Genomic DNA, 9,791 nt, shown 5'->3' on the forward strand with positions numbered 1-9,791 from the left:
TATTCACACAACCCATGTAATACATAAGGGAAAGAGATATATAGTTGGCTTACAATCGCCACTTCACACAATTACATGAATAAAGCATTACATCAACCAGATACAATCAGGGTCCGACTACGGAACCAAAATAAAAGAAGACTACCCCAAATGCTACACAGATCCCCGATCATCCCGACTGGCTCCACTACTGATCAACTAGCACGAAACAACACACAGGACAAGATCTTCATCGAGCTCCTCCTTGAGCTTGGTTGCGTCATCTGCACGGTTCAACGGCACCTGCAAGCTGGTTTTGGAAGTATCTGTGAGTCACGGAGACTCAGCAATCTCACACCCTCGCGATCAAGACTATTTAAGCTTATGGGTAAGGTAAAGGTATGAGGTGGAGATGCAGCAGCGACTAGCATATTTGGTGGCTAACATATACGCAAATGAGAGCGAGAAGAGAAGGCAAAGCACGATCGAGAAACTATGATCAAGAAGTGATCCTAGAACAACCTGTGTCAAACATAACTCCAACACTGTGTTCACTTCCAGGACTCCGCCGGAAAGAGACCATCACGGTAACCCACGCAGTTGATGTATTTTAATTAAGGTCAACTTCAGGTTTTCTATAACCGAACATTAACAAATTCCCATCTGCCCATAACCACGGGCACGGCTTAAGAAAGTTCAAATCCCTGCAGGGGTGTCCCAACTTAGCCCATCACAAGCTCTCACGGTCACCGAAGGATATTCCTTCTAGCGGGAAGACCCGATCAGACTCGGAATCCCGGTTACAAGACATCCTCGACAATGGTAAAACAAGTCCAGCAAGACCACCGCCGTGCCGACAAATCCCGATAGGAGCTGCACATATCTCGTTCTCAGGGCACACCGGATAAGCTAAGCGTACGGGAGCCAACGTAACCCAAGTTGCCAAGGGACGGCCCCACACGGTGCTTTGGGTTGGACCAACACCTAGGCAAGCACTGGCCCGAGGGTTTAAAATAAAGATGACCCTCGGAATGCACGACTCCCAAGGGAAAAAGGCTAGGTGGCAAATGGTAAAACCAAGGTTGGGCCTTGCTGCAGGAGTTTTATTTAAAGCGAACTGTCAAGGGGTTCCCAATATAACCCAACCGCGTAAGGAACGCAAAATCCGGGAACATAACACCGATATGACGGAAACTAGGGCGGCAAGAGTGGAACAAAACACCAGGCATAAGGCCGAGCCTTCCACCCTTTACCAAGTATAAGATGCATTAATTAAATAAGAGATATTGTGATATCCCAACTAAATATCCATGTTCCAAACATGGAACAAACTCCAATCTTCACCTGCAACCAACAACGCTATAAGAGGGGCTGAGCAAAGGGGTAACATAGGCAAACAACGGTTTGCTAGGACAAGGTGGGTTAGAGGCTTGGTTCAACAAAATGGGAGGCATGATAAGCAAGTGGTAGGTATCGCAGCATAGGCATAGCAAAAGAGCGAGCAACTAGCAAGCAAAGATAGAAGTGATTTCGAGGGTATGGTCATCTTGCCTGAAATCCCGCAAGGAAGAAGAACGAGTCCATGAAGAAGACAAATGGACGTTAGTCGAACGAGTCCTCACAAACGCGACGTTAACAGAACCAACCCGAAGAAGCAACACCGGAAAAGAAGCACACAACATAGTAAACAACCACCACATAAGCATGGCAAGATGCACAACCGAGTATGATGCATGTCCGGTTTAAAGAAGCATGGCATGGCAAAGTGCACAAACAATACTACAAATTAAGTGGAGCTCATTATGCAACGGAGTTACATATTGAAGAAAACACCACATGACTTATTTAGTTCTCTCTCGTTTATGTACCCAACAAGATTAAATGTTGTTAGCATGGCAAGAGTGTCGGGGATATACCCCGCAGTGTAAACCAGCCGGAAGGATAATCCGGCCGGACTTGGCGATTCACCGGCGGCCTGCACAGACTAGACGGTTTGTAGTTCATTGGTAATCCGGCAGGCGGGCCAGAGGAGCAACAAGACCCGGCGGCCTGTCTGGCGGTTCATGAAGGCCGGTTCAACCATTGTGGGCCGGTTCAAGAGGAAAGGAATATTTGCCTTACAAGGAGTTGAGACCAACACTTGTATCCAGTTTGTATTAGAGATAGACTAGTCCTAATCCTAATAGGACTCCACATGTAAACCGCCCCTTCAACATATATAAGGAGGGGCAGGGCTCCCCAGAGAGGGACAAGTTAGAATCGACAAAGCTACAAGCAAGAAGAAACAATTTTAGGGCTAGACACAAAGAGGATAGCCGGTTTATGGCGACTCCCTCGTGATGATAATGAGACTTAGCCTCAAACAGCATGTAGGGTTTTTACCGGATGATGTTTCCCGGGGCCCGAAGCTGTGTAAATCCCTGTCTTGTGTTGCATCTCTCGATTCCACTCAACCCCTCTTAAGCTACCACATAGATGCGTTGGCCTCGCGACTAAGTCCTGACACTAAGGACATCTGACGTGACAATTCCACGACAGTTGGCGCCCACCGTGGGGCCCGCGCACGTTGGTGTTGAGTTCTTGAAGGGATCCCTCAGGAATCGAGAAGCTATGATCCGCCGGATCAGCAAGAGCCGGCCTGGAAGAATTCACGTCAACTACGAAGTTCAACAGTCAGGATTAAAGAAGTTTTCAGTGGCAGCGTACAGAAAATTGAACATGGAAGTTTAGGGTTGCGTTACGCCGCGCCCCCAAACCGTCGAGACAGGCAGGAAATAAGTTCGCCAAATATAAATCGCCGCCTCGTGTGAACTATTAGAACTGGCAGGTTCTGTCAACGGAAACAGGTACATCAAATCAATTCTCGTCCAAGGCAATCTGAACTTGAGGAATCTGCGAGTCACCATTACTGCTCCACGTACTGTCGTCCAAAATCAAAAGTGCTCAGAGACGGCTGACAGGCGTCATGTGTCATCTGCCAGTACAAACGAGAATTAGGGCAGCTGTTGCGGCCACGTGACGTCGCCAGATCAATCTACGTGTACCAGTGTTCGTGAAACCTAAAGCCTGATGGATTCCCAAGTTACTCCACGTTAAAGATCCCTCAACTAGTGCAACCATTACACATGCATGGATTCCAAGGAAGGATTATTAAATATAAAAGGGTGCTGCTTCTTGTTTCCACTAAGAGCCGGTTACGCCACCTTGCTTCAAGCCAGCACCACAAAACGACCGCGACTCGGGGAAGCAAAAGATGAATTGGCCAGAAACGACCACGACCCGGACTCCTCAGCCACCACGGGTCACGCCCCGCCTCCGGTCTAAATCACCCTTGCACCTCATCCGTATCGCGGTCGCACTGGGCTACGCGCCCACTTCCGCGTAGCACGTCTCCGTGCGCCGGGTCTCCAAACCGAAGCCACCGTCATATCCAGCGCCAGCATCCGGGTTCATCTGAAAAAAAATACCAGGATCATTACAAAAAGGTGTCACCTAAGGGGGCGCCTCAAACGCTGGTGTTTGTCTGTGCTATGATGCTCGACGGATACACGTGCGAGTCGCTGCCCCGATGTTCGGTTTACATCCGTCTGCGCCTGCGGCCGATTTGTGCATCTGCACGGGTTAAACAACATCATGTTTGACTCGCCGTCCGCATCACTTTACGACGTCACGGACGACTCGCCCGTCCGCCCTCGCCGCTGGTTCACGCGTCCGCACCGGTTTATAACGCGGAGGACAACTGGCTCGTCTGTGCCGGCTTACAAGGCCGCGACCGACTCATCACTCCGAAGCCGCTTCTGATGCTGTGGTGTTTTACTGTCTGCCCAAACATCAGGTGGTATTCATCTAAATTTATGTATTAAACACTTTTCTTTTTTATGAAAGAAAAATTACTCTCTCTTGTAATATTTTTACACAGGACAATTTTTATGCCATTCACGGACACGCGTATCGCAGTCCGGGTTATATCAACGCGCCGGCCGACTCGCCCGTCTGCACCACCTTACAACATCACGGACGATTCGCCCGTCCACCCTGGCCACCGGTTCATGCGTCCGCGCCGGTTTACAACGAGGAGGACAACTTGCTCGTCTGCACCGGTTTACGCGCCGGCCGACTCGCCCGTCCGTACCGATTTACGCTGCGGCCGTTTCATCCGTCTGCTCGTATGGCCGACTTGTCCATGATTGATTTCAGCTTCACCGTGGTGATCATCAACTCCGCAGTGATTATTTCTGGCCTGACACATCAGGTGATATCCATTTTAAATATATTTTATTGGCACATATCATTTTTGTCAAAGAGCAGTTTATCTTTGCCTTGGTCTGCAATATTGTTGATGCAGGACAATTGTTCGCTGCATCCAAATGACGTGGTTGACTCGCCTGCGCCGGTTTACAGCCCCGCGGCCGATTCATCCGTCTGAGCCGCTTCTGATGATGCGGTCGTCCTTGCCATCCGTCTCTTGTGGCCTGGTCTACATCAACATACCAGGCCGCACATGTCTGCATGAGCAAGTCACAGCTTGGGTAGCCCGGTTTTCTTTCAAATTGGAGGCAAATTATCATATACTATCAACCGCCGTCTGCACTGGGTGGCTCAATGGGCAGGCACACCAGTCACCGCCACTACATTTTTGGTTAAATTCAAATCGCCAGTTGGAAGGAACTATTGGCCGAGTTGCTGACACGGCTCATACGGGATCATTTATAACCTGCCGCAGTCACCTCAACCTTCTGTGGATTCACATCATGCTATCAACACCAATGATATACAAGTTATGCCGGTTTACGTCACGGTCACATATGGAGAGTCTCAAGCCAACTCCTCGAGTCACCTTTGAGACTCGGGGGCTACAATGACATGACTCAGCAAATCTTGCTAGTTTCAGCAAATTTAAGAACCCCAGGACGATGGAGGGAAAGAGAACCCGGTCCCGGAGGCTACTGTTATTTGAAGGCCGTCAGAAAATTTCCGGCTTAGAAAGTATATGACAGTTACAAAGTCCCGGCTCAATGAAGAGGTTCCGGATCATCAGAAAGGATTCCGGTTTACAATCCGGTTCAAGGGAAGTCAGTCTCACTGAAGCTCTCAAATATCCGGTTTACAATCCGGTTCAAGGGGAATTTGTCTCGCACGAAGCTTTGAAGCTCTCAAATCCGGTTTAACAATGTCCGGTTCAAAAAGGAATTAATTTCTCACAAGTTCGAGTTGAAAGGCCGTCAAAAAATTTCCGGCTGAAAATGAAGATTCCGGTTCGCAATCCTGTTTAAGGGACGTCTGTTCTCCCACAAAGCTTTGAAGCTCTCACTATCCGGTTCAAGATCCCGGTTCAAGAAGAATTCATCTCTTGCAAAAAAGTTAAAAATTACCGAAGAGGACCTGCTGCCGTGATGCGCGGTTCAAACATGGGTATCCTGCCTTATTGGCCTAACATATTATTGATCACATGGGGGCTTCTGCTTCATAAAGCGGGGTCTCTATCTTTCTCATCATGCGAGGTTACACGGACTGGTTCTGTTTAAAGCGACCTCCGGTTTACCCCTTGACATTTGTTTTTTATATATCACTGGGGGCCTTGGTCGTGTCCGAACCAACAAACACCCTTTGATAGGCGACAGCCACCAAATCATTTGGGGACATGGTCAAGTCTGAACTAGTCACGCCTCTTGGTCGGCCTAAGGCCACAAAATCACTTGGGGGCATGGTCGAACCCGAACCATTGCCACGCCTCTTGATCTGGCATATATGCCACGAATCATTTGGGGACCTGGCTGACTTGAATCATTGTCACTCCTATTGGGGGCCTTGATCCTGTCCGACCATGGTAATACCATCTGATCAGCTCAGTATAGCATATTTTTGCAAATGGTTTTTATCATTGCCTTTGTTTCCATGTTATTTTCATGGTTTGTTTGTTCTTTGCTTTTGTCGGATTTCTTTTATGTCGACAAACACCTTTGTTCCGATTCAGCTGATAGATTTGATTCCCCTTTAATCCGGAGGCCATCTGCCCGGTTTGATTTTCTGTTACCATCCTATTATGGAGTAAACCGGTGTTTATCAACCCAGCTTGACTTTCAATTACAAGTTGTCAATACAGGATCAAGTTATAATCCGGAGACTATCAGCCCGGTCTGGTTTGACTACGAGTCGCCAGTATTATATATGGTTAAACCGGTGTTATCACAACCCGGTACAGTTTATCATCAACCGGCACAGTATGAAAGGAGTTATCATTACTCAAGATTGGGGTTATCACTCTTACTACAAAAAATTGGTAAACCAATGATGTGATTCAATATCACAGGTATGATATATTTCATTGATTATTCTTAAGTGCAGCCTTGGTTATAAACCTGGGTTATATGTTGGGCATTATGACCCGTCCGGCGGTAAACCTCCAGGACACTTTAAAACTTGTTGTATGCAGAGACAGGTTGAATAAAGCATGATGATTAATTATCCGGTGTTTATTAAACCGGCCTGGCTTTAAGACGATAAGTCGCCAGTATATGATGGGAAATTATCCGGAGTTTATTAAACCGGCCTGGCTTTGGACTATACATCGCCAGTATATATTTGGATTGCGCCATTGGAATCATGCGCTTATAAATGATTAGGTTATATTATTCAAATAGCCAAATTTGGCTGAATTTTCATTATGATATTGGATGAATTTTTCATACCGGATTATATTATCTTGAATAGCCAACATAGCTGGATTTTTATGGTTATTAGTAACCGGTATTATTAAGTTTTCAAAGTCGCTTTAGCACAACAGTTATTATTTTATCAAAGGATATGATTTATTCTACAATGGAAGGAATAGTCCCAAGTCGCTGCAGGCTCAAGACCCGGCACTTGGGGGCTACATTATTCAAATTGAGATTACATGCAAGTCTCATGTCGCTGCAAGCATGCACCATGACACTTGGGGGCTAATGCAAAGCCATTTTTACTAGTCTCATTGAAGACCCGACTCATCATATTATAATGAGCCGGCCCTTGGGGGCTACCATTTGCTCCTGTTAAACAATTCAAGGTACAAAACTTTTTATTCATTATATTGAAGGGTCCACTGTTCAGTTGGTAAAGCAAAAGGCTCTTAAACCTTGTGGACGTGAATTCAAGCCCCATGATGGGGGTTACATCATATGATGTTATTTTCAATGAAGTATCTATCAAAGTCCATGCTCATTATTACATAATGACCCGGCCCTTGGGGGCTACACTGGTTGAAGTCTTTATGAGCATCAGGAAATTACAAGTCCCAGGTTGCTGCAAGCATAACAACCCGGCACTTGGGGGCTACATAATATGGAATGTTCAGTTTTACTAAGTGACTGGGATGAACAACATGGATTTCTTCAAAGTGGCAGTAATTATATGAAAACAAGTCTCAAATCATCACTTTGTTCTATTCAAGACTTGGGGGCTACAGGTAATATGGATATAAGGGAGAAAAAATCTTCAAATGTTCAGTTTTGAGCAATAATTATGACCTGGAGTTGGTGACAATTATGACTTGGTGCCATCCATATTTACAATCCGGCAATTATGGTAATATTAATCCGGCAAATTTTACATCTTCAAACCGGCTGAATATCAGATGAGTATGTCAAGATCAATATTTCTTAAAACCGGCGCCTTGGAAGCCGATTCAAGTGGATTATTCTTCACATTATTTTTTCTATAAGAAGCCAACATCAGCAATTTGAGTATGAAGCTGGTTATTAACCCGGATATTCTAGAAGGAGGTGACAAGGATTTAAGGATGATCAAGTGCCGGTTTACAAGAGTATTTAAGCCGGAGCACAACCCGACGAATTTGTTCTAGTGTTTATGTTGCAGATCAGTTTAACATGGATGAATCCAAATTAAACTGGGGGCTAATGTCGGGGATATACCCCGCGGTGTAAACCGGCCGGAAGGATAATCCGGCCGGACTTGGCGATTCACCGGCGGCCTGCACAGACCAGACGGTTTGTAGTTCATTGGTAATCCGGCAGGCGGGCCAGAGGAGCAACAAGACCCGACGGCCTGTCTGGCGGTTCATGAAGGCCGGTTCAACCATTGTGGGCCGGTTCAAGAGGAAAGGAATATTTTCCTTACAAGGAGTTGAGACCAACACTTGTAAACCGCCCCTTCAACATATATAAGGAGGGGCAGGGCTCCCCAGAGAGGGACAAGTTCGAATCGACAAAGCTACAAGCAAGAAGAAACAATTTTAGGGCTAGACACAAAGAGGACAGCCGGTTTATGGCGACTCCCTCGTGATGATAATGAGACTTAGCCTCAAACAGCATGTAGGGTTTTTACCAGATGATGTTTCCCGGGGCCCGAAGCTGTCTAAATCCCTGTCTTGTGTTGCGTCTCTCGATTCCACTCAACCCTCTCAAGCTACCACATAGATGCGTTGACCTCGCGACTAAGTCCTGACACTAAGGACATCTGACGTGAAAATTCCACGACAAAGAGGGTGAAGCAAAAGAAAACTACCTATCTAGGCAAGTTTAAATGAGGCCGGAACTACAAACAACAAGTCCGGAAACTCCTCATGTGCATATTTTGGTTATGGTACTGTTCTGCCCTAATCCATATTTTATAGTTGTTAAACATGCAAATTGGTGCCACCATGTTAAACTAGGCATTTTTCCACCCCATTTACATATAAAGTTTATTAAAATCGGAGCTACGGTTATTTAGTTATGAATTAAAGCATTTTTGCATGGCATAGGTGCAAATTTAAACAAACAGCATTTTACACATTTTAAACATGATTGAGAGTTGGATATTATTAAACTAGATGAAATTCTAAGCACTTTCATATATAAATTATTTACATATGATGCCTGATTAATAAGTTATTATATGCATGACAATGAGGGTTTTTCTGCAAAACAGTAAATCCTGGGATAATTGATTAAATTCGTCCAGAGGAAAAAACACTGTAGGGCTGAATCTGCTGAACTGGGCCAACAAAGAGGAGGGGCTGCGGGGAGCTCACCCATGGGCCAAGGCCCGGTCGGTGGGAGGCAAGGCTGGCAGGCTTCGGCTAGGCCTTGCAGCATCTGGGCCGGACCAAGGGTGCCAGCGATGCAGGGCGGTTGAGGCGCTCGTCCTCCTCATGCCTGGCGCAAGCGCAGGAGCAGAGACGGGGACGGCGGCGCCCGAAGTCAACGATAGGGCAGCGGCGACTCCGGCAGGTGAGGGCGGCTGGGAGGACCGGAGAGGAACAGATCTGGGCGGAAACTTGTCGGATCCGACGAATCCGAGCGACGTCAGAAGCTGAGCGGCGACGAGGAGCTCCGGGCAGCGGCGCCATCCATGGCCAAAGAGAGAGAGAGCTGTAAGAGAAAGAGGAAGGGAAACGGAGGAAGGGAGTAGAGGGCGACCGGGACACGACCTGGGCGATGTCGCGGAGCAGGGGTCGTCGCCGACGACTCTGGCGTCTTGTCGGCCAGTGGCGGGCCTGGACGGGGAGAGGACCTCCTGCGCGAGGCTCGGGAACCAGGGCGCGGGGCTCTCGGAAGCGGCGGCAGGATCCGGGCTTCGATGGGCTCGGCGGGCGCCACATGGGCCTGGCAGGGCCGCGGGAGGTGGGAGGAGGCCAGGGGCGATGTGGCATCGTCCCATTGGCTGCGGGTGACCACGCGGTGGTGGCTGGCCACTAGGAGCGCGCCAGGTGGCGCCGACGAGGTGGCGGTCCGGGAAGAGACCAAGGGCGGCGGTGACAAGTGGAGGCCAGGGAGGGGTTCGGTGCTGAAATTGAGGGGAGGGGGGCTAGAGGTAGGTGGAGGGCTAGGGAT

Source organism: Triticum aestivum, chromosome 3A (assembly GCF_018294505.1).
Source record: "Triticum aestivum cultivar Chinese Spring chromosome 3A, IWGSC CS RefSeq v2.1, whole genome shotgun sequence".
Lineage (NCBI taxonomy): Eukaryota > Viridiplantae > Streptophyta > Magnoliopsida > Poales > Poaceae > Triticum > Triticum aestivum.